The 26558-nt window shown below is 39.8% G+C and overlaps 1 pseudogene; it reads left to right on the top strand.

The window, feature by feature from the left end:
* Nucleotides 1-3800: 3800 nt before the first annotated feature.
* Nucleotides 3801-25374, top strand: LOC104223024 (NAC domain-containing protein 41-like; annotated as a pseudogene).
* Nucleotides 25375-26558: the final 1184 nt, after the last annotated feature.

The raw sequence follows: 26558 nt of genomic DNA, 5'->3' as shown, positions 1-26558 counted from the left end.
TGGTTTTTCTAAAATTTGTCGAGTTCTGAGGCGCGGGCCTGGGGTCGACTTTTGGACAGATTTTTGGATTTTGTTAAAGATTGAGACTTTATGGTCCGGAATAGTTTCTTATGTGTTTTGTTTGTGCTTTGAAGTTAATTTGGTTAGATTTGAGCCGTCCGGAGGTTTTTCACCCGAGAAGTGCATTATAGAGTATAGGTTTGTTGTCTTTGAGGTAAGTATCTTGCCTAACCTTGTGTGGGGGACTTTTCCTTAGGAATTGAGTCTTCTATGCTAATTGTAGTCCATGCATGCTAGGTGACGAGTGTGTGCTCGGATTTATTTGTGGGAAATTTGCCTCTAGGGTTCTTAGGTCCTTATGTGGAAAGTATCCCTTTATGATTGGGTTTCCTAGTTGCCTAAATTGCCTCTATATGCTCCATATGACATTGTTAGCTTTCCTCAAATTATTACGTGTTACATTGACCCTTAATTACCTTAATTGAAGTGATTTCCTTCCTTATTGTTTTGATACTTCTTGATTGTGAGTTCCTCTATGACTTCGTGCAAATAGGTTACATGTCCAATTGTTATGGTTACCAGTGTAGTTATCACGTGCTTATTATGTCTTGTTGTTTAGTTGAGGTTTCATTGTAAAGTTAATTGTTGGTACAATTTTGGTTATAAATGATTCCCTTGCCGGGACATATTTAATTTTTATTGTTGGTTCCCTTGCCGGGACGTATTTATTCTTGTTGTTGACTCCCTTGTCGGGATATTGTTGTTTTCTTATTATTCCATTTCCGGGATTCTTTTGTGATTGGTGTTGATTTGTATATTGGATCGGGTTGCACGCCGCATCAATATTATATGATTTGGATCGGGTTGCACACCGCAATAATATTATATGATTTGGATCGGGTTACACGCCGCAATAATATTATATGATTTGGATCGGGTTATACGCCGCAACATCACTAGATGATTTGGATCGGGTTGCACGCCGCAACAGGACTATATGATTGGGATCGGGTTGCACGCCGCAACAAGAAATAATAAAGGTGAATATTGATTCTTATGGTGAGAACAAGAGTAAAAGCACGAAGGGTAATGCCGTGCACTTTCTGCTGTTGTGTTTATTTGTTGTTATCAATTCAAATGTTTAAACTGTTTAATTCCTTTATTGTTGTGATCTTTTGTGTTAGAACCCACAATGTTTCAATACCTCACCGTATTTATATATAGACACACACACACGTTCCAATACTTCCAACTTCAATAATTGTTACATCCTTAATTCAATTAGTTTCTCAATTATATCCCCTTAAACCGTTTGAGGTTATATTTTTCTTAAAAAGAAATTTCTATTAAGTTTTAAGTTATTAACTCTCATGTTAAAGGTAATAATCCATTTGATGTTGTATTTTAAATTAAAAGGGGTACTTTCTTTACTCAAAGGATTTCCAAAGAAACAACTTCATCTTTTCTCGTTGGCTTTCCTAATTAGCTTAGAAATTATAATTTTACTTATATTAGGTAAAAGGGACTTCTTGGACATATTGAGTGCATTGTACGGATGTTATGTATTGTATAGCATGTGGATTTTGTTGTTAAAAGCGAGATGGAAAAAAATATGGGGGCAAAGGGTGCCATGTGTGCTGAAGGTTCGGAAGTTGAGATTATGATATGAGAAATCGAGGATTGAGATGGTCGGGATTGTGTATTAGACATGATGTGCTTGATTTAGTTGGCATTGCCTTCTTTATTTGGATATATTCTTACTTGTTTTTGTTCTTGTTATGTCAGTGTTGATTTACTTGGTTATCGGATTTATTTGGTTATCTGATTTACTTGGTTATCGTTCGTTACTACCCGTGTTCTCCCTTTATTGTTCCTACTATTTGTATTTTGATTTCTCTCCGCTGTTGGTATTACCTTGTTGTCTTTATCTCGATATTTTATTATCATATCCTATTCGTTTCATTTGACCAGTAGGTGTCTTGACTATTCCTCGTCACTACCCCACCGAGGTTAGTCTTGATACTTACTGAGCATCGCCGTGGTGTGCTCATACTACACTTCTGTATATTTTTGTGTACAGATCCAGGTATTTGATTGGTAGTAGCTGTGTGGGTCGTTGCGGTAGAGACTCAAGGTAAACCTACTACAACGTTCGCAGGCCTCGGAGTCACCTTCATTTGTACTTATTTCCATTCGTTCATTTGTTTCGGAGTAGTGATATATTTATTCGTATAACTACTCTTAGAAAGATTTGTGACTTGTACCACCGATTTTGGGAATTGTAATTTGTTCAATGTAATTTAATTTAAAGTTAGTAAATATCGATATTATTTCAGTTTATGTTAGGCTTACCTAGTTTAGAGACTAGGTGACATCACGACTCATTCAAAGGGATTTTTGGGTCGTGACAAGAGGGGTTCAAATTAAAATTTGAAGTGATTTGGAGTAGATTTGAGCAAGATTTGAGTTAAATTTCATAAAGGGCGTCAGGAAGAAGACGAAGTAAATTTTTGTATAATGATGTATAATATTGTATAATAGTGTATATGGGTGTATAAATATCTTTTATACACTATTATACACTTTTATACACCTTTATACAAACGTCTGTAGATGAACTTCTTCTACGATTTTCAATTTTGTTAAAAATCACTCCAAATCTCTATTAAATGACTTCAGATTTTGTATACAAATTCCTTATACTATTTCCAGCAAGTCTAAAGGACACTCATTCCAAATCTCATAAAATCATATTTGAAATTTAAATAAACTTATTTAAGTTCGTTCAACAATGGTGGACTAGTCTAAACCTTAATTAAATGACTTTAAATTTTGTATGCAACCTCTTTATACTATTTGTAACAAGTTTAAATAACATCCACTCTAAATTTCTAACAAAACCATATTCAAAATTTAAACAAACTTATTTAAGCATGTTCAACAATGGTGGATTATCTTAAAAATTTATTTTTTCATCACCCAAATGTATTTGGTTTGTTAAACCAATATTTGAGTGACAATAGATTTAAAAAAATAGATTAAAAGCATGAGCATTTTCTTTTAAAATGAATAGTAATTTCGAGAACCTATTTGGAGTTGAATGTTGAATCTTAGCTTATTATTTTTAGGTTATAACTTTGCAAAGTTAAATACATACCACTTAGTTGCAGTGTATGTGTGTGAGTTGTATTTATATGTAATTCCCTCAGAAAACTAATGGACGAATCAGGAAAAAAAATAACAAAAGCTCTATTCTAAATTTCTAACTAAGCATGCTAAAAGAAAATAAAAACCCGAAGAATATGCACTAAAGAATAGGGTTAATTTCACACGTGATTAGTGAAATTTACATTTTGTCATAAAGCCGTAATATTATTTTTTTGCATCATTAAAGTCCCTAAACTTTGTTGTTTGTATGGTTAAAGTCCCAAAATTAATTATTTGCTTATATCATCAAAATCACGAAGCTATATTTGTATAAAACAATTGAGCTAGTATGTGTTAATTTATTAAAAAAATAAGTCGCCGTCAATTAAGAAAAGTAAAATTTGAAAAAAGTACTAATAATCTTTCATCCTTGAACGTCAAGAAATAAAATAAGAAAAAGCAAAATCCTAATAACCTTTGAAAGAAAGTATTTCGATTATCAGTAGGAATGGGTTTTCATCAACCCATCAGCTTCATCTATAAATTACCATTAGAAACAACTATTCGGTCTCCGTTCTTTCAACTGTTTCTTTTCTCTTTGATTATATCCATCATTCATCAGCAGTACAATGACATGCTCTGATCATCGGGCTATGGGATGTTCTTCTCGTTATCCGATGGGTAATTTCTTTCATCCAACGGATAGGGAAGTGTTAGAAGTATCTACTAGGGTTTGTGAGAGACGAGCCCCTTCCATGTCAGAATTAACGAGCTCATGCAGCAGACCGATCTTTACGCGGACAAGGAACCTTGGCAGATTTTCGAAGATTATTGTTTGACCCAAAAGATATTGAAACATTTTTTAATAAATCAATTAAAGGAAATGAAGAGGTAAATCTCAGCTAAGTATAATAAACTCTAGAATAAAAAATATAAGGGATGAACACGGTGGATAGTATTTCTTGATCTCATGACACTGAATGATTGAGCATTAAAAATGCCAATCTTGAAGGTAGAAGGATATTACAATCAGTGTTCTTAGCCAAAAAGTCCCTCTTACAAGGTTTTTTCCTCACTATATATAAGGGATAACCCCCTTCTCAACCCTAAAAGACATATCAAAGGGAATATTCGAAAGTATATTCCTAATGCCCCCTGTTAGGCCTACACTAATGCAAAAGTCATACGTCTTTTGTCCGCTATCGGTTGTCGTAGTCCTCCACAGGACGTCATGCTTTGAAGATCTCATCTTTTGTCGTATTTGTCAGTAGCCGTGGTCGTCTAAATTTGAACCAATACAGTTAGTCCCTACACTTGTCGAGGTTGCGACTTGGTGCGTCCTTGATAAGCGGACACCGCCCACTCCTGTGGAGAATTTTGGCTTCACGAAGCGTCATGGCTAGGCCAACAATAGAAGGTTAGCATGCTCAACAAGACCTTGGTTGGTGTATCTTATCGTGAAATAACGTCACTTCCACATGCGTCATCATTATGCATGTTTTCGAGACAGGGGCTGAGGGCTTGTCGCTTCGATTTTGGTGCCATTTTGCAGCCTTCCGCTTCGATTCTGGCGCCACCCAATCCTATAAATTTCGTCTCTGGTTATTCTTTCTCATCTCTCCCGTGTTTGCTGCAATGATTTCTCTGCTTCCTCTTCTTCCATTCTTCATTCTTAGCTTTTTCTGTTATTTTAACACATTTTCCGTCGTAGAGATGCCTAGAACACGTCGATCTCATGAGGGGGTTTCTGACGCTACCCCGTTGTCCATGGCGCTCCCCTCTGGCAGTGAGGACATGACAGTGGAGGAGGGGGACAACTTTCCCAACGTGGATGAATTTACTTCCGAGACACCCTATGTCTCGAAGCGACTTTCTTAAGGATCCTCCTCTTACTCCTGCTCCCGTACTCTCTAAAACTGAACAAGTCCATATAGATGCTCTTCATGCAAAATATAACATTCCCGCTCATATTGATATGGTCCAGCGGGAAGGGACTTCGTGGAAGTCCATAGGCCTGGGTACTGTGCTTTTTATGAGTACCCCTTTCTGATCGGTCATTCCTTCCCCCTTCTCCCATTAGCGGAAGAATTCTGTCGAGTCTATCAGGTATGCCCGGTGCAACTTTCCCCGTACTCGCTCAAAATACTCCTGCTATTGACAAAATATGCGGAGTTGGCGGGGTGCGAGGTTACTGTTCACCACCTTCTACACTTGTTTTCACCCAGCTTTCATAGGGGTACTATGGTACATTTGAGGCACCGTGCGACACAAGGGTTGGTGGTCGGAACCGACGACCGAGTGAGTCGCAAATTTTGGCATAAGTACTTCTTCGTTAGAACCGAACCCATCGTGTCTGACCCCGCTAGGTTCCTGGAGCGATGGAACGAGCATCGTAAGTGTCACCACTTGTTTTACTCTTTCTTTTCTTCTTCATTCACCTTAGTGTTTATATGCTTCCCGTTTGTAGCTATGGGGTGTCCATCCCACCCTATTGCAGGCATAAGGGATCGGGTAGCCCGTTTGCTGCCTCATGCAGCGGAAACTCGAGACTGACCCGCTTTCGTAAAATGCTTTGGGCTGAAAGTTTCATCTGGTAAGTGTCTTCTCTGTATCTCTCTTTGACTACATACCATTGTCTATTGATACGACTCTTTATGATGACAGGTCGCGAAGCTTCTAGGTGGAGGGCCCCAGTTCCTGCATTTCGACAGGCCGTCGCTGCTGCAGGAATACAATTTACTCTTCTGAGTCCGTCCGAGAGGGTCATGCTTAACCGATACATATGGGAGATTCTTCTCGCAATATGGTTGTGAGGGAAGAGAACTCTTCCTTACCGATCCATCACCTTGTAGAGGATTCCTCTAATGGGGACAAATTGTTACTGAGGAAAAGGAGGAGGGTAGAGCTTGGGAAGGGCGTGGCCGTTGATACTGGTAAGAATAGGATGGGTGCGTCACAGACGACACCTATTCCCACGTTTATGGCCGACGCCATCTTGGCGGGGAGGTCTCCCCAAATAGAAGAGGTTTACCAAGGAGGTAGTTCTGTGCGCTCCGCTAAGGGTGCGCATCATCTAACATTGGATGGGGCCTATGCATCGAGGGCAAAGGCTCGGGCTCAGATGTCGACCCGGGGGATGTTCGTGAGTTTTTGGAGCATCACACTCATGTAGAGGTCAGAGTGGAGGGTTCTGATCTACACATAGTTGTCCTCGGGGACTATAACTTATTGTCGGACTGTGGTCAGGTGGTGTCTGTTTTAGCTCCTTTATGTGCTGCCCTTAAGAACAAGGCGCTTAGAGCGATGAGCGATATGGAGTTGTCTCAGAGCGTCTCTGGCATGGCCTTGAGGGTAGATATCTTTCTTTTCATTTCGTTGTTGGGTTTATGTTATTGTTTTTGGCCTGTCCTTTTGTTTTACTTTACTTTTTGTGCCACACCTTTATCATAGAGATCGAGCGCGAGCATCGGGAAAGGAAGAGGACGGCCATTTATGGAAAGATGTCTTCTAAATATCAAGAATATCGCACCAAGCATCATGCGATGGCTGACATCTACAATGAGGATCCTGACTTCTAACTTTTCCGTGAAGGGCTCAAGCAGAGGGAGGATTAATTGGCACGTAAGGTTGAGGAGTTGAAGGAACGAGACGAGGACCTTATGAAGGCCATCGCCCGTAACAGTGAGCTTGAGGCATCTCTTAAAGTGAAGGAAGATGAGCTTGAGCTAAGTAGGGGGTAATGGCCGAGAATGCCGACCTCCAAGCAAAGGTGGCCAATTTAACTACCGACCTGGATATAAATACGACGGAGATCAATGAGCTTAAAGGTGAGCTAGGCTTGAGTGCCGATAGATTGGTGATTGTTGTCTCTGAGGCAGCAGTTTTGGAAGATGCCCTCTGTGTGTGTAGGTCGGAGTGGACCAAGAAGAAGGAGGCATCTGCACTTAAGATAGCGGGACTTGAGGGGAGTGTTCAAGGGTTTGAGGCGGAGCTGTCCGTATTGAACAAGAAGATGGATTATTTGAAAGCGGAGGACGTACGACGACAGTCACAGCCTTTTATATCTTATGCTCCAGCTAATCCTCGACGTCTATATAAGTTGTGGGTTCACGCCGAGGCTTAGCTCGATGTGTACAAGGATCTTCATGTTGATGGGATGGCGTCTAAAACGGAGCTTCAGGATGTACATGCCAAGGCTCGTGCAGCTCCTGAGGCATGTAGGTATGTTCCTCTTATGCCTGACGGAGATAATATCAATTCTGATGATGCGAACAGACTCGCCTATGACTCTTGGTATGAAGACGTGTATGTCATTGGGAATGATGTGTAATATTTGTTTTGTACTTACTTTTTGCTTTACGATTTTTGTAAAGGCGTCTTTGAGCCCTTTGTAAAGACAAATATTTGTAACACATTTGCTGTGGATGGAGGTCGTTTTGGTCGTACATCTCTGAGTCGTTTTCTTTCTTTGATTGATTTTTTTTTATGACTTCTGCTGTAGTTAAGTTGCTTCGACGTTTTGTCGAAATGCTAAACTTATTGTATTGAGTTTAGTTGAAATATTTTCGTTGTCAATGGCCTTAGCAGTAGGTATATTGCTTTCGAGTTGGCGCCGAAGTAGTATCCCGTCGTAGTTCGAGTGATGTCGAACTCGTTTTACGTCGATGTCCTTAGCCATTGGGATGTTACTTTCAAGCTAGCGTAGAAGTAAAATCTCGTCACAGTTCGAATGATGTCAAACTCGCTTTTCGTCGATGGCCTTAGCCATTGGGATGTTACTTTCGAGCTGGCGTCAAAGTAATATCCCGTTGGGATGTTACTATTATCGCAGAAACGCAAATCTAAAATTCTCATGATGCTGACTATTATCAAATCACTTAGCCCCTAATCCATGTTTAGTTTATCTTGTTCACCAGTCCATACCGTTTTCTATTAATCTAGGGTTTAACTCTCCTTTCTGGTAGTCGCGTTGGAGTCACAAACTTATTTCTCGAAATGAGGATATAACTTTATGGCCTATACACCCTTATTGTCTCAAGGCCTGCCATCTCATATTTTCCTTCACTTGATTATGGACTCTATAATACTATCATTTTTTTGATCTATCGTTGTCATCCATGTACCACATTTTACTCATACTACTTCATTAACTCTCTTCTTATTTTCCTTCTAACATTTCTCTCTGTCACTTTATTCTAAAAACTCGAACAAAACATTCTTTTGCATTTAGCCCCTCTTACTCCATCCATTGGTTCCTCGAATTGCCTAACATTCTCTTCCTACCAGGGATGGTAGCTACACTAAGGTAATATTTATCTCTTCAAGGCTTCTAGTGCCTATCTTTGTAATAACTCATATCTAGTTGTACTATTTTAGAGCGCACCATCTGGGTGTCTCATAAGGAGATCTATTAGCACATTTACAATATCCTTCAGAAATGTCAACTAACGCAAACAATCCATCCACCATTTGGGTTATTATAACCCCAGCCGGATCCTGATATCTCGTCCTTCTCTTAAACCATATCTGTTAGCTCCCATAGTGCATAATCGAGATGGGTGTGGCCGATTGTACTTACATCTGTTATTGTTGAAGGTAACTTAAAAATGCTTATACTTCTCTGCTTGAATTGTTGCTAATGTTCATCTCTACTATCTAAGTACCTTGTACCCCTCTTCACCTTGATTCTTTTACTTGTTGAAACTTGTACCCTCTGATTCTTTCATCGCTTTCACCCTAGTGGATATGCATTCTTGCCTTAGAGATCCTTATCAAGAAGCTTGCACATATTAGTATACACATGATCTGCTGAATACCTCATCTTTATCCATCATAAGCATGATGCAAAATCGAGTTCCTCTGACTCAACTCTTCCACGGCTATATCTCTTACCAATCGTCTTTCGGGATGTAAGCATCGACATATTATGAATAAGATAGAGTTTAGGAAATTAAGTTCTTACAACTAAGATCTACCACATGATCTAGAGTAAGAAGAAAGAGTGACAGTCATAAATGCCATGTAGCCTCCTACTTATAAGTGTGGTGCACGACACACCCATAAACAAGACTCTACTAGACACGACTTGTAGACTCCCTAGGATTAAACTGCTCTGATACCACTTTTGTCACGACTCAAACCGATGGGCCACAACGGGCACCCAGTACCTTACTCAATCGAGAACATACATAACGTATCTTTCGTATCATACTATCATAGGTAAATGAGCCAGAGAGACTGTCGTGAGATAAGTAGAATAAAACATGGAGAAATACTTGACATGGAATGACTCGTCCTGATATAAAAACTTACATACGTGACATACGGGCCTATAAGGCCAACATGATCATTTATAAACTCAAAATATAAGCCGACAAGGCCATACAAGTATCTGTATACGTGACAACTATCTATAAGCCACTAAGAGTACATAAGTATCACAAAGGTTGGGACTGGGCCCCGCCATACCAATCAATATATGTCCTAATTATACTGACCAAATAAGCAACTTCGGAGCAAGTGGAGCACACTAACACCTTCCGCTGAGCTGATAGCCTACTTGGAGGACTTAATTTGTCTATCAGAACCTGCGGGCATGAAATGCAGTGTCCCCATGCAAAAGGGACATCAGTACAAATAATATACCGAGTATGTAAGGAATGAAAATCAATAAATAATAGACATGAGAGAAACATGGAGTAAAAGACTCGACATGTAATTCTGGATAACTCTGCAAATCATGAAATACTTTTAATGTCATGCATACGCGTACGAATGTCATGTCGTGCATAAGTACATCTATTCATAACATCATCACGCCTCTAAGGGCATCCCATCATATCATCTTGGCTACTGTGGGCAAAATCATCAACGTATACCAGCTGATCAGGTGGTGGTGTGTACGTAACGCCGTAACCTTTTCCCATATACCATATACATATATTATACATATATACGCGTATATAACGCCATCTGGTCATAGGTCAATGTACATGTATAAATGAATGTCATGCATGAGAAGCACATCAATAAAATCTTTCAGAGTGTCATAAGACCATTTTGCCTTTGAACAATATCATGAAGTAAATTTTTTCCAGCTTACGTATTTTCTGAGACCCATAAACAGATGATAAAATAATGAGACACGTGGGGAATCAAGAACATAAGCATTTTTAGCATTTCTATTAATAAAGTCATTTTATGGAAGTTGCACATTTGCTCGTTTCATTTGTGACGTATAGATCATGCCAAAAATAAATAAGGGATAGCCTTAACACACCTGGGCCGATTCTCTTGACAATCCCTCTAACACTCGTCAATTGCGACAACACATAACGAGGACCAAAGTAGGGAAACATCCGTATGATATTCTTGAGAAAGATTGTATTTTCCAATCACTATTCCAATTAATTCCGAAACAAAAAAGAGACAGATAACTTGGAAATACTATCGAATTATCTTGACACTTTAAAGGAAGCAATCATGAGCTTTTACGATTCTCGTCGAATACAATTACCAAATGATCCAAATAATTGAAGCTTTAATCAGATTTGGATTGGTACATTGTACGTTATACCAAGATTAAAATTGAAATTTACACTAACCTATTGAAAATGGAAGGTTGTTGACAGGAATCATTTAATAACAATAGTGGAAGGAAATTAACTCCCAGGAAAGGAAAAACGACTCTTATCACAGTGGTTGTGGGCCCAATTGATACGGATAAATTTTGCCAAAAATTCCTTAATGTGACACATCTAATAAATGACTAACGAGTCATTTGGTTGCATGGAACATGCTACCACTTTTCAACACTTAAGGTTATCCAAATATTATCCACCAATTTCCTTAATTATATGGTTAATCTTCCACCAAAACTCCACAATTAACCAAATATTCACATAATTAAGAATTATCTCAATCTACTTAAAATACTACTCACTTTTATCATATCTTATACACCTTACTATTATGGCCATGTGGTACTTTATATGGTACTAGTCCATAAATACTGAGTATTTTAGCTCGAGTATTTTATCCCAACATGACAAACTTCGACGAAATTCATTTTATCCAATTTACTTACCCTCTCACCTTCACGAATTTACTCATCACTTGTTTGAAATAGCACAATACTTATAATCTCAAGATAATCTCTTTCCTGAAATTACATTGATTAACTTACGACGAAACTTTAACGTATGAAAACATGGGGTGTAACATCATTTCCCCCTTTGGAACATTCATCCTTGAATGTTGACTGATGCACTTATCATTATCATAGCCTATAGTCCTTGCGAATACTTTAGTACTCTCCTTGCCATTTTTGGCGGTTGTTCCGTGAATAAATTTAAAGTCTAGGGTATTCCCTCCTGTAGGTCTCTTTCTTATGCCACAACTTTTAGTCGGATTCCTCCGAATCTCGTAACTATGGCTACCTTTTTTCATGCAGCTTGTACGATTCTGACCTTGTAAGTGCACCTATGCGACTCTTCTCTCCTTTTTCCTCCAGCTTTTAGCCAATCTCTAGGCCTTAATTTGTGAACATATACAGAGCTTGACAATATGTCCCTCTGGACATCTATATGTATACTGAAGTTCTTCGCTCGGTACATTGTTGAACTTACAAATATTGGTATACTTTATTTCATAGATCAGTTTACTCATCCGTATGACTTTACTGTATCAAGATAGGTCATACTATACCATAACTCTTACTTCGATTTATCGTTGCTGAGGTCTGCTACCGAATTCCAGCTTACTCTCGTTGCTTATCCTATATGCATATGTCTAAGTCCTTTAATGTTTCCTCATTACTATTTATCTTAAGAATGATGGTCTAAACTCATTTCATACTTTGTAACTTTTATCCATCCATATCGATCTATAATCTACCACTGATAACTAAAACTTCTTACGTAATACCTTGCCACTAGGGCTTACGTCTCATTAGGGAGCATCTGAAGTAATTAGACTGATCCACCTAGGGGCGATACCATGCTTCCATAACAATATTTCATAGTATCCCAATGTGATTTACCTTATATGGGCATTTTAATCCCGTACAATTCATGAAATTCTCTTCAAATCATTAATCAATCGAAGGCCCAAACGTCATCCTTTATCTGTCACAATTACACATTCATTCTACTTCTAAGGCAACATTCCATTTCTTCTAAATGCTACTAATCTTAGACTCTTTTGGGTTCATTTAGGCTATACTAAGCTTTGTATAACTTAGAAAAACCACCAGCTCTCTTGTTTTCATGGGCTTAACCTTGAGGACTTATCCATTTATGTCTCCTTCTCACTTGCCTTTTCTTATCCTTACTCCTGCCTTCCTAAAACCTTGTCGCTCTACAATACTTTAGCTTGCGACTAATTTCTTTATGCTTTTTTGGAACATCAAGCGAGACATCACATTATTTCAAACTCTTCTTTAATCTTTTAACTAGACCTCTCGATGCCTAGAAACCATAGGCTGGAAGGTATGCCACTGACGATGCTGCTATCATTCCTCGATAACGAAACCTAGTTCTTCTAACCTTTTACTGAAGTATAGGCAATTCACAACCTTCTATATTTGAGTGCCTCGTACGTTGTTCACTTTTACCTTACACACCTTAAAATCTTGCATCACATCTTCTATCTCTTTCATGACCTCCCTTCCACATAGGTATAATTCACATCCATAACCCGAAGCTCTATTATAATACTTTCACCTCTGGTGCATATACAATTTGGTGGGTTCTTTGTACTGACTTTTTATGAGGTTGGTACTATTCTGACTGGCTTCATCGTAGAGCCATTAAAGAATATGGTTGTTGTACTATCTCTTCTGTATCTCTGATATTAAGAGCGGTCCTTCCATATTCTTAATCACGATTTCTATAATTTTCTGGGTCCGATAATCAGGCTCCTATTTTACTTGGCCAACGTAACTCTTTAGTTTCCTCTTCCCTCTGACCAACCTTTATGTAGGCTTAAGATATCTTCCGATCTGTGGCTCGTGGCATTCAGTTATTACTTTAGCCTTTTATGGACGCTATGGAAAACCATGATACAAATGATTTATTCCTTTGTCTATGACCTGGACCCAATTCCTTCTTTTAACTTATACTGAAGTCTTCTACGGCTGATCATTAATCGAATAATTCCTTTCATTCCATTTCAGCTTTCTTCAAACGTAAGCAATTGCTTTTCCTGGTCTTTTTGCCCCCTTGTTGGGTGCATACTTAGCTTATCTGAGTTCTCACGCATGCCAAAGTTTTTGTTCAACTCATATGGTCTCGAATATTACTTTTGGTTTTACTTCCCGCTCATTAGCCATGGTAGGTTCCACTTTCTTTTGGAGCGCATATAATTTTGTAGTGAGGCTGTTGTTACAAGACCATTTCCTCTTTAGGTCACTGTGCTTAGGTTGAAGCCTTCTTCCTTGTTTCCTCAACTAGTCTCTCACTATAGTACTTAGGAAGGACCCTCAGACTCTTGTAAAGCTGTGAACTTATTACATCGTATACCCAATAAAAAATTTGATGTCTTTCCTTGTCTACAATTATCCGTAGTTACTTATCTCCACACGCTTGTGCTTGTAGGGTTGCTTCTGAATTGATATTTTGACCATCTTCCCAGTGGCACTCTCTTTTATTTCCGTAATACTCATATGGTACCTTTTACTATCCCAACTCCTACCTGAATATTTCTCAGGGATCACGATGTCATAACTACGAGGCTGAATTCACTACATTGGGTTTTACTATGTTTATCTTACACGATCTTCTTGACTCGTCTGTAACCTCCTATTTAGCCATAACTAGGTTATTCTTGATCAATTACTAACTACTCGTTGGCCCATTCTCATCTAAACATTCTGCGTAATCTTTCTTGGGTTATTTCCTTTGTCTTAACTTACGTCTCGCACTGGCTCCTTATTTATTAATAATAGCTTGGGCTAGAACCTTTACTTCCTCTCCTTGACGTCGTGCTTACACTTGAATCGTAGCATATTTGTAGGATTTGGATAAGTGCCATCTCATTCCTTTTTCATTTTTTTTCGCATTCTTCCTTTACCATTCCATAGACATTAAAACCACTTAATTTTGACTTAATGACACATCACTCCATATTCCGCCCGTTAGGGGAGTACTAAGAGCTGAAGCTATGATGACCTACCGATAGATGTTTTACCTCTTTATTTTTGGCGTCCTTTTACATCATCGATGACTCTTACTCGCCTTGCGGTAATCCTTCTATACCAAGCATAATGAAATTCCTTACTCACGAGGATGACACTTAGTGTAACTAGCGCACATAGTCTTTTAAGCTTAATTTTGATCGTATTGCTTGCTTTAAGGAAGCATTTTCCTGAACGACCATTATCTAAATTCCTCATGAATCTTTTTCGGTTGTCCATTCTATTATTGCTGAAACGCAAATCTAAAATTCCCATGATGCTGACTATTATCAAATCACTTAGCCCCTAATCCATGTTTAGTTTCTCTTGTTCAACAACCCATACCAATTTCTATTACTCTGGGTTTAACTCTCCTTTCTGGTAGTTGCGTTGGAGTCACGAACTTCTTTCTCGAAATGAGGATATAATTTTATGGCCTATACTCCCTTGTTGTCGCAAGGCCTGTTATCTCATCTTTTCTTTCTCTTGATTATGGACTCTATAATACTATCATTTTTTTTATCTATTGTTGTCATCCATGTACCACATTTTACTCATACTACTTCATTAACTCTCTTCTTATTTTCCTGCTAACATTTCTCTCTATCACTTTATTTTAAAAACTCGAACAAAACATTCTTTTGCGTTTAGCCCCTTTTACTCCATCCATTGGTTCCTCGAATTGCCTAACATTCTATTCCTACCAGGGATGGTAGCCACACTAAGGTAATATTTATCTCTTCAAGGCTTCCAGTGCCTATCTTTGTCATGCTCATATCTAGCTGTACTATTTTAGAGTGCACCATCTAGGTGTCTCACAAGGAGATCTATTAGCACATTTACAATATCCTTCAAAAATGTCAACTAACGCAAACAATCTATCAACCATTTGGGTTATTCAAACCCCAGCCGGATCCTGATATCCCGTCATTCTCTTAAACCATATATGTTAGCTCCCATAGTGCATAATCGAGATGGGTGTGGCCAATTGTACATACATCTGTTATTGTTGAAGGTAACTCAAAAATGCTTATACTTCTCTACTTGAATTATAGCTAATGTTCATCTCTACTATCTAAGTACCTCGTACCCCTCTTCACCTTGCTTCTTTTACTTGTTGAAACTTGTACCCTCTGATTCTTCATTGCTTTCACCCTAGGGGATAGACATTCTTTCCTTAAAGAGCCTTATCAAGAAGCTTGCACATCTTAGTATACACATGATTTGATGAATGCCTCATCTTTATCCATCATAAGCATGATGCAAAAATCGAGTTCCTCTAACTCAACTCTTCCACGGTTATATCTCTTACCAATCGTCTTTCTAGATGTAAGCATAAACGTGTTATGAATAAGATAGAGTTTAGGAAATTGAGCTGTTACCGCTGAGCTCTACCACACGATCTAGAGCAAGAAGAAAGAGCGGCAATCCTAAATGCCCTGTAGCCTCCTGCTTATAAGTGTGGTGCACAACACACCCTTAAACAAGACTCTACTAGACACGGCTTGTAGACTGCCTAGGACCAAACTGCTCTGATACCACTTTTGTATACATGTATCTGTATACGTGACAACTATCTACAAGCCTCTAAGAGTACATAAGTATCACAAAAGTCGAGACTGGGCCCCGCCATACCAATCAATACATGTCCTAATTATACTGACCAAATAAGCAACTCTGAAGCAAGTGGAGCGCACCAACACCTTTCGCTGAGCTGATAGCCTACTAGGAGGGCTCTCAACCTGTCTATCGGAACCTGCGAGCATCAAACGCAGCGTCCCCAAGCAAAAGGAACATTAGTACAAATAATGTAGCGAGTATGTAAGGAATAAAAATCAGTAAATAATAGACATGAGAGAAACATGGAGTAAAAGAGTTAACATGTAATTCCGGATAACTCTGTAAATCATGAAATACTTTTAGTGTCATGCATACGCATATGAATGTCATGTTGTGCATAGGTACATCTGTTCATAACATCATAAAGCCTCTAAGGGCATCCCATCATATCATCTTGGCCACTGTGGGCAAAATCATCAACGTATACCAGCTGATAGGTGGTGGTGCGTATGTAATGCTGTAACCTTTTTCCATATCTCATATCCATATATTATACATATATATGCGTATATAATGCCATCTGGTCATGAGTCAATGTACATGTATAAATGAATGCCATGCATGAAAAGCACATTAATAAAATCTTTCAGTGTGTCATAAGATCATTTTGCCTTTGAACAATATCACGAAGTAAATTTTTTTCCAATTTATGTATTTTCTGAAACCCATGAACATATGATAAAATAATGAGACACATGGTGAATCAAGAATATAAGCATTTCTATAAATAGAGTCATTTTATGGAAGTTGCACATTTGCTCGTTTCGTTTGTGACGTATAGATCATGCCAAAAAGAAAGAAGGAATATCCTTAACATACCTGAGCGGATTCTCTTGACAGTCCCTCTAACACTCGTCAAATGCGACAACACATAACGGCGGACCGAAGTAGGGGAAAATTCGTATGATATTCTTGAGAAAGATTGTATTTTCCAAGCACTATTCCAATTAATTTTGAAACTAAAAAGAGACAAACAACTTGGAATTACTATTGAATTATCTTGACACATTAAAGGAAGCAATCACGAGCTTGTGTAATTCTCGTCGAATACAATTACCAAATGATCCAAATAATTGAAGCTTTAATCAGATTTGGATTGGTATACTGTACGTTATACCAAGATTAAAATTGAAATTTACACTAACCTGTTGAAAATGGAAGGTTGTTGACAAGAATCATTGTTTGACCATTTAATAACAATAGTGGAAGGAAATTAACTCCTAGGAAAGGAAAAACAACTCTTATAATGGTTGTGGGCCCAATTGATAAGGATAAATTTTGCCAAAAATTCCTTAATGTGACACATCTAATAAATGGCTAATGAGTCATTTGGTTGCATGGAACATGCTGGCACGTTTCAACACTTAAGCTTATCCAAATTTTATTCATCAATTTCCTTAATTACATGGTTAATCTTCCACAAAAACTCCATAATTAACCAAATATCCACATAATTAAAAATTATCTCAATCTACTTTAAATACTACTCATTGTTATCACATCTTATACACCTTACTATAATGGCCATGTGGAACCTTGTATGGTACTAGTCCATAAATACTGAGTATTTTAGCTCGGGCCATATTTTATTCCAAACATGACAAACTTTGACGAAATCTATTTTTTTCGATTTACTTACCCTCTCACCTTCACGAATTTACTCATCACTTTTTTAAAATAGCACAATACTTATAATCCCAAAATAATCTCATTCTTGAAATTATGTTGATTAACTTATGATGAAATTTTAACGTACGAAAACATGGGGTGTAACATTTTCGTCGATGGTCTTAGCCATTGGATGTTACTTTCGAGCTGGCACCTAAGTAAAATACCATCGCAGTTCGAATGATGTCGAACTCGTTTTTCATTGATGGCCTTAGCCATTGGGATGTTGCTTTCGAGCTGGTGCCGAAGTAAAATTCTGTCATAGTTTGAGTGATGTCGAACTCGTTTTACATCGATGGCATTAGCCATTGGGATGTTACTTTCAAGCTAGCACCGAAGTAAAATCCCGTCGCAGTTCGAATGATGTCGAACTCGCTTTTTGTCGATGGCCTTGGCAATTGGGATGTTACTTTCGAGCTGGCGCTAAAGTAAGATCCCGTCGTGAGGGTGGCATTCTATTTTATTTGTTGGAGTGTCGTGGATGCCAGTTTCATTCATACATTGGAGATGCGTGTCGCTTTCGTATACATAATGGAGTGATTTTATTCATATATCGGATATACATGTCGACTTCGTACATATGATGGAGATTATACCTAGTCCCTTCATTGCTCGGCCTGGAAATACAATCGTTAGGCGGGGCAACGAACAATACTTCGAACCTCGAGATTAAAAACCTCCCCAAGAAATCCTGATTGGGACAAAAAACGGGCGAGGGAAAAAGAGTACGACTCGGGCGGCGTCTTTTTTCAGAAGTGGAAGTATTTGAGGTGGGCGACATTCCAGTTATTTTGCAATTGCTTCCTTCGATTGGTTCTAAATGGAATGCTCCTTTACTTGCTGCTGCTTTTATTTTGTACGGTCCATCCCAATTTGTTCCCAGTTTCCCTTCATTTGGGTCCTTTGCTGCTTGCGTTTTGGCCTTTAGTACGTAGTCCCCGACTTTCAGTGGTCGTCTTTGGCCTTCTTGTTATAGTACCTTTTTAGTTGTTGTTTTTGGGCCACCATTCTTATGTGTGCCATATCCCTCCGCTCTTCGACCTCATCCAGGTCTTGTAACCTACTTTCATCATTGCTTGAACCACTCTCATTGGAGTACCTCAGGCTAGTTTCCCCGAACTCAATGGGTATGACTGCATCGGTGCCGTAGACCAGTGAGTACGGTGTCTCACCTATGCTGGTCTTCGACATTGTGCGGTAGGCCCATAGCACCTCCGGTAGTAGTTCCAGCCATAGCCCTTTGGCGTTTTTGAACTTTTTCTTTAATATGTTTAATATTGTTTTATTGGAGGATTCCGATTGACCGTTGCCGGCAGGATGATTTGGCGTGGAGAGTATCCGTTTGATGTGCCATTTTTCGAAGAACTCAGTCGTCTTTTTCCCTACAAACTGGAGTCCGTTGTCGCAACTGATTTCATTGAGGATGCCGAAGCAGCATATGATGTTTTTCCAGATGAACTTGATGACTTCTCGTTCGCGTATTTTAGCGAACGCACCTGCTTCCACCCATTTGAAAAAATAGTCAATTAAAACCAAAAGGAAGCATACCTTACCTCGCTTTACTGGGAGGGGCCCGAAAATATCCATCCCCCATTTTATAAATGGCCATGGGGAGGTGACAAAGTGCAGGTGTTCCCCCGCCTGGTGTATCATAGGGACATATATTTGGCATTGCTCACATTTCTTAACGTACTCTGCGGCCTCTTTTTTCATAGTAGGCCAGTAGTATCCTGCACAAATAAGACACCTAACGAGGGCTCGGTTACCAGTATGGGCGCCGCAGTGGCCTTCGTGTACCTCTTCGAGCACTCGCCTTGTCTGATTAGGTTAGAGGCATTTGGCTAACGGGCCGCCGAATGTCCTTTTGTAAAGGTCGTGGCTTATGAGACTATATCTGGACGCCTGTATTCGGAGATTTTTGGCTTCTTTTTTATCTTGTGGGAGTGTTCCTTCCTGTAGATATGATATGATGCGATTATGCCAGTACCAAGTAAAATTTATAGAATGTACCTCGACTTGGTCTATTGATGAGTGGAGAAGGGTGACCACGTTCTCCTTGGTGATGTTTTTGGTTGCCGCTGCTAGCTTGGCGAGACTATCTACTTCGATATTTTGTTCTCGGGGTATTTGGTCGAATCGACATTCGTCAAATTCTGGCAGCTGTTTGTGGATTTCAGTTTGGTATTTCTGCAACCTTTGTCCCTTAATTTGGAAAGTCCAGTAACTTGGTTTACAACGAGTTGAGAGTCACAGCGGAGGATGACCCGTCGAGCACCATACTTAATGGCCAATTTTAATCCTGCAATTACGGCCTCATACTTGGCCTCATTGTTAGTCATTTCAGGGCATCGTACAGATTGATGAATTACTTCACCCGTTGGGACTTTGAGTACAAGTCCCAGTCCCGATCTCGACGCGTTGGATGCGCCATTGGTGTAGGGGACCCAGAGGTCGGATTGATTAGACGAAGTGCGAATCTTTTCTTGCTCGACTTCGAGCAGTATCTCTGCGCTAAAATCGGTGACGAAGTCGGCGAGCACTTACGACTTTATCGCGGTTCGCGGTTGATATGTTATATTGTGTTTTCTCAGTTCTATGGCCCATTTGGCCAAACTACCCGATAACTTGGGTTTGTGCAGGATACTCCTGAGAGGGAAGGTTGTCACCACCTTTATGGGGTGGCACTGAAAATATGGTCTAAGCTTTTGTGAAGCTATGACTAGCACCAGAACCAGCTTTTCAAGGTGGGGGTACCTTATTTCGGCGTCAATTAAGGTTTTGCTGATATAGTAAATTGGAGATTGCGTACCTTGGTTTTCTTGGACTAGAACTGCACTTACCACGACTTCGGATACAACCAGGTAGACTAGGAGGCACTCGCTTGGGTCAGTTTTGGCGAGTAAAGGTGGCAAAGACAAGTACGATTTTAGTTTCCTCAGGGCGTCGGCGCATTCTACATTCCACTGGAGCCCGTTGTCTTTCCTTAGTACATTAAAGAATTTATGGCACCTATCCGATGACCGTGAGATGAACCTTGACAGGGCTGCTATCCGTCCCGTCAATTTTTGTACCTGCTTTTGCTGGTCAGTGTTTTGGGTATTCCTTCGATGGCTTTAATCTGTTTCGGGTTGACCTCAATGCCTCTTTGTGATACTAGGAAACCGAGGAACTTTCCTTAGCTTACGACGAAGGCGCATTTTTTGGGGTTTAGTTTTATGTTGTACCATCTCAATATGTCGAAGGCTTCCTTCAGATGACCGATATGATCTTCTTTCCTCTTCAACTTAACTAGCATAGACTTCCATTGTTTTACCAAGTTGGTTTCTGAACATTTTGGTGACCAATCCCTGATATGTCGCCCCCACATTCTTTAGTCCTAATGGCATCACTTTATAGTAGTATGTTCCCTGGTGAGTGATGAAAGTGGTTTTCTCCTGGTCTTCTTGTTCCATGAGGATCTGGTTGTAACCCGAATAGGCATCCAAGAAGCTTAGCAACTCGTGTCCTCCTATTGCATCGATGAGCTAGTCGATGTGATAGAAAAGAATCTTTCGGACATGCCTTGTTTAGGTCTATGAAATCTACACACATCCGCCATTTTTAGTTTTTCTTTTTCACCATAACCACATTGGCGACCCATTGAGGATATTTCGATTCTCAGACGGAGCCATTTGTGAATAGCTTATCGACCTCTTCGCTGACAGCCTCGTTGATTGATGCGTTAAACTTTCTTCTCATTTGTCACATAGGTGGATATAGGGGATTGACGTTTAACTTGTGGGTAGCGATATCTTTTGGAATGCCTGGCATATCTGTATGGGAGAAGGCAAACAGATCGGCATGGTCAGTCAAGAACTTATGAAATTTTTCGTATTCCGAGAGGTTGTGCCCGATATAAGCCTTTTTTGTGTTGTCGTTGCCGTATAGCAGGACGGGATAAAGATTTTCTATTGTTGATTCGGATGCTTCCACGATGTCGGGGTCCTTGATAACGTCTGTTCGCATGTTAAGTTTGGCTCCCAACATCGCTGATTGCTATGCTTCCACATTTGCTCCTTTGAGTTGTTGGGTGTGTGAGCAATCTTGGGCGATGCGATAGCATTCTTGTGCGGTGCGTTTTTTCCCTCGAATTCTAGATATTCCCAACGGGGTAGGAAACTTGATCACTTGATAGAGACTGGAGGGGACCGCTCACATGGCCTATATCTACGGGCGCCCTATGATGGCCTTGTAAGCTATTTCCTGATTCTTGACGTGAAATGCCGTTACCACGGTGACTCCTCCGGGTAGGACGGGTAGCACTATCTCTCCAGAAGTCCGTTCAACTACATTATTAAAACCTGTTAACGTTATACAGTGCAGTATTATTTTATCTTCGAGTCTCATCTGCACGAGGACTCGAGGATGGATATTACACGCGTCGCTCCCGTCATCTACCATTATTCTTTTTACATCAGTATCTGCAATACGTAAAGTGATAACAAGAGCATCATAGTGAGGGAAAGAAAACCGTCGGCATCCGACTCATCGAAGATGATACTATCTTCGAGGTCATCATACCATTCGTGGGTGATTGATCGTTTGAGTTTATGTGTGGTGGTGAACTTGACATGATTGATCGTTGCACCGTCGCCCCCACCGATGATCATTTGTATGGTGCGAGCGGGAGAAGGCGGTTTTGGAGGTCCTTGGGGTTGTTCGCGTCTGCGGGCGAAGTTAGTCTGTCCTCGATTGCTCAGCAGCTCCTTCAGGTGACCCTAGTTTAGCATTCGTACTACTTCCTATCGTAATCTTATGCAATCTTCGGTTTTGTGGCCCCTTTATTGGTGAAATTCGCAGAAAGTGCTTGACTTCCGAGTGCTGGGGTCTGACCTCATCTTTTGCGGCCATTGCACCTTTGGACCGAGTTTCTCCAGGGCGTACACTATTTCTAAAGGAGTAACACAAAAAATGTGAGCAGATAGGAGTGGAGGCATACCTTTCTCGTGTCGATATAGTGTTGTATGTCGAGGAGGAGCATCTTTGCACCGTAGTGGAGATGGGACAAACGTCCTGACGTAGGGTTGATGTCTTTCCCGACTGGAACGGGGCCCCAACTGATCTCTTCGACCGTCGTTGCGACGATCTTTCCTTGCTTCGATTTGGAGTGGCGTCAACCGTTGGATCGGCCGTTTAGATTTTCCTCGTTGGCTTGTACCTCAGTCCAGTAGGTGTTATAGATTTCTTACCAAGTAGTTGGAGCGTATTTCATGAGCCTGCTGAGCAATTTTCTAGTTGCTCTCGACTCGTTTCTGTTTAATCCGTTCTGAAAGGCTGCTACTGCCATTCCTTCTGACACATTCGGCAAGATCATTCTCAACCTGTTGAACCGAGCTAAGAAGTCCCTGAGTTCCTCGTCGTGCATCTATCTTATGGAAAATATGTCATTTACCCTAGCCTCTGCCTTTTTGGCTCCTACATGGACGGTGACGAATTTGTCATCCATTTCATCGAATGTTGCTATCGAGCGTGCTGCTATTTGAGAGTACCATGTCAATGCTCCCCCTATTGAGGTTTCGCCTAACCTTTTCAACAGCCTCGATGGTACCTGCTCTTTTGAGAGATCGTTACCTTTTACGATTGTAACGTAGTGGATGATGTGGTCTTCTGGATCGGTAGTACCATCATATATCTTTAAGTAGGGCGGCATTTTGAAGGTCTTTGGAATGGTGTATGGGGCCGCTTCTTCACAGTATGGTTGCTCGATAAATCGACCAACATCACGTTTTGGCAGCAACTTTGGAGCTCCTAGTATTTTGTCAACTCTCACCTAGTGTTCCCTTATTTGGTCACGAAGTACCTTATTCTCATTTTATATCTCCTCCATTTAGTTGAAAACAGTTGCAAGCATATCATTGCCTTCGTACCTGATCTTTTGAGAGATTGTTACCTTTTACGGGTGTAACGTAGTGGATAATGTGGTCTTTTGGATCGGTAGTACCATCATATATCTTTAAGTAGGGCAGCATTTTGAAGGTCTTTGGAATGGTGTATGGGCTGCTTCTTCACTGTATGGTTGCTCGATGAATTGACCAACATCACGTTTTGGCAGCATCTTTGGAGCTCCTGGTATTTTGTCAACTCTCTCCTAGTGTTCCCTTATTTGGTCACGGAGTACCTTATTCTCATTTTCTATCTCCTCCATTTACTTGAAAACAGTTGCAAGCATATCATTGCCTTCGTTATCAGCAACATAAGTGTTACCTTTACGGAGGGTGTCTTGCTCGCCCTCGTTTATCGTGACATCTGCATATGCCACATTCCTATCATCCTTTTGGGCGGGTTTATCAAGGATGGTGTTCAGATCACTTGTTAGGCATTCTTCCAGTAGTCTTCTTACCACCGGTGGTGCCTCTCCTGTTGCAGATGTGGAGGCTTCCCTTTCGCGTGAAGCGGTCACGCTTCCGTGCGGGGGAGGTGAAGTGTCTCCCCCGGGTGTGATGTTTAGTGTTTCATTTTTGTGATCCTCTCTGCTATCTTCGTTGATGGTGTCTAGGAGGTTGGCTGTGACGCCTACTATGGCTTTTTGCCTTGCGTCTGCTTTCCCTGCCATTGTTCGTTTGTACCAAGCTCGGAAGAAGCGATTATCCCTTTCAGGAGTCTAGATGAAACTATAATCTTAGCTAAAGAAATCCCCACAGACGGCGCCAAATTGTTTGACCCAAAAGATATCGGAACCTTTTTGAATAAATCAATTAATGGAAATGAAGAGGTAAATCTCAGCTAAGTATAATAAACTCTAGAATAAAAGATATAAGAGATGAACACGGTGGATAGTATTTCTTGATCTCATGAAACTGAATGATTGAGCATTAACAATGCCAACCTTGAAGGTAGAAGGATATTACAATCAGTGTTCTTAGCCAAAAAGTCCCTCTTACAAGGTTTTTTCCTCACTATATATAAAGGATAACCCCCTTCTCAACCTTAAGACATATCATAGGGAATATTCGAAAGTATATTCCTAATGCCCCCTGTTAGGCCTACACTACTGCAAAAGTCATATGTCCTTTGTCCGCTGTCGGTCGTCGTAGTCCTCCACAGGACGTCGTATTATGAAGATCTCGTCTTTTGTTGTCAGTTCGTGTGGTCGTCCAAATTTGGACTCATACACTTATGATGATCATGGCACCAACAAAACTCGTTACTTCATAACGCCGCAAAAGAAAGAGAAGTCAACGTGGAAAAGTGTTCCACGAACTGTTGGGAAGGGCACTTGGAAACCTCTAAGCAAAGGCCTAGCGGTGTTTGATGATAAAGGGAGACTCATGGGCTTCGTGAAAAGTTTGAAGTATATTCCAGCAAACAAATCGTCAAATAACGTTAATGGCGAGTGGTTCATAACTGAATACTCTTTGTACGATTGTTATCTCGATGCTAGGGAGATTAAGAACAAAGGTTTCGTAGTTTGTAAGATCAAGAAGAAGGAAAATCCCGGTAATAAGGAAAAAGGAAAAGCAGTGGTAAATGATGAGAATATGAGAGACGTAGAAGAATTTATCAATTCTGCTCTACAAGAAGACAACTATGGAATGTGGAAAGATGATGATGATCAGAAGAATACTGAATACATAGAGGGAGACGAAGTTGGAGACCAATTACTTGCTCTGTTGGGTTCCGAAGACAATGCCGAATACATAGAGTGGGATGAAGTCGAAGATGATCAACTTGCTAATTTATTGGGTTCGGCAGACGATATTGATCTGGATGTTTTAGAGTTTTTCTAAATCGGATGCTAATTGCTTTTTCAATTGTCGACGAGAATATACGTACTCTAATATATTTAGTAGCTAGTTTAGTTTGATACTTAGTAGATAAAGTTACAAGTTTTGTAGTATTTTCTCTAAGCTAGGACTATGAATCAATATATTTTGAAATTTTCCTTGCGTATCTCACATAAATTTTTAACTAGTTAGTACAATATGGTCAATGTAAATATGGTCGTTGTTAGTTAGTTTATTAAGATTAATTGTCACCTTCTGATGCTAATGTCATCTGGTTATTAAAGTAGTTTCTTATTAATTTGGTAACTGTATATACAAGTTATCCAGTTGCGGAGTGTGAAGATACAGTTAAGTTCAATATTCTGCCTAAGTTTAGTTAATAGTGGATATTTGGGTCTAGATGTTCAAAACAAAATCTGCAAGACCCGTGATTGTGCACTAGAGTATAATGGATTGTAACGCCTCTATATGGGTATAGAGTGTTCAAAGGACTAAGAAAACTATTTTTCATTAACTGCTCTATACTTGTATTGTTTACGCTGCTCAAATGTGACTTAGTATGACAATTATCATTAGATAATCTTACTGCTATATACGATATCTTTTGTATACAGCATGATTAGTGAAGAGGGACTACTCTTGAAAGCAATATTTAAATAGAATATTAGAGGAATGTCTCTTCACTTCGCATGTTAGAAGTTTTCGTTGAACCTTAATTAGGGGCTTTGGCTTAGAGGGTGTTTGGGACTTTAAGCATTTTTTTTGGCTTAATTTGGTGTTTGCTTAACGTCTAAGTGCTTTTAAGTTAGGGTTATATTAAGCCAAAACAAGCTAAAAGTCATAAGTTGGTCACCCCCAACTTTTGCTTTTAGCTTAACAGCTTTTTTCGTTGACCAAAAAAATTATTTTACTATCCCTTAAATTATTTTATAAACCCAAAAATACTCTTCCCTTGTTAAAACCCAACTACGACTCTTTTCTTTTCCCAATCGATCTTGACGTTTTCTTTCTGCAGTCTTTCTCCAGAGAACGTAACTTTCCTCCCCACGCAATCTCTCCATCCCTCATCTTTCACTCGAGCTCACGATCTCTTCCTCGTTTGGACATAAAAGTCTGTGTGCAGTAAAGAAAGTTGGAGGTCTCTGATTGAGTTGCTTGGTAGACAATTAATGTTGTTGATCAGTTTA

This window comes from Nicotiana sylvestris, chromosome 3, assembly GCF_000393655.2.
Source record: "Nicotiana sylvestris chromosome 3, ASM39365v2, whole genome shotgun sequence".
NCBI lineage: Eukaryota > Viridiplantae > Streptophyta > Magnoliopsida > Solanales > Solanaceae > Nicotiana > Nicotiana sylvestris.
The sequence above is the reverse complement of the archived record's forward strand: the minus strand, read 5'-3'. Positions and strand labels throughout refer to the sequence as shown.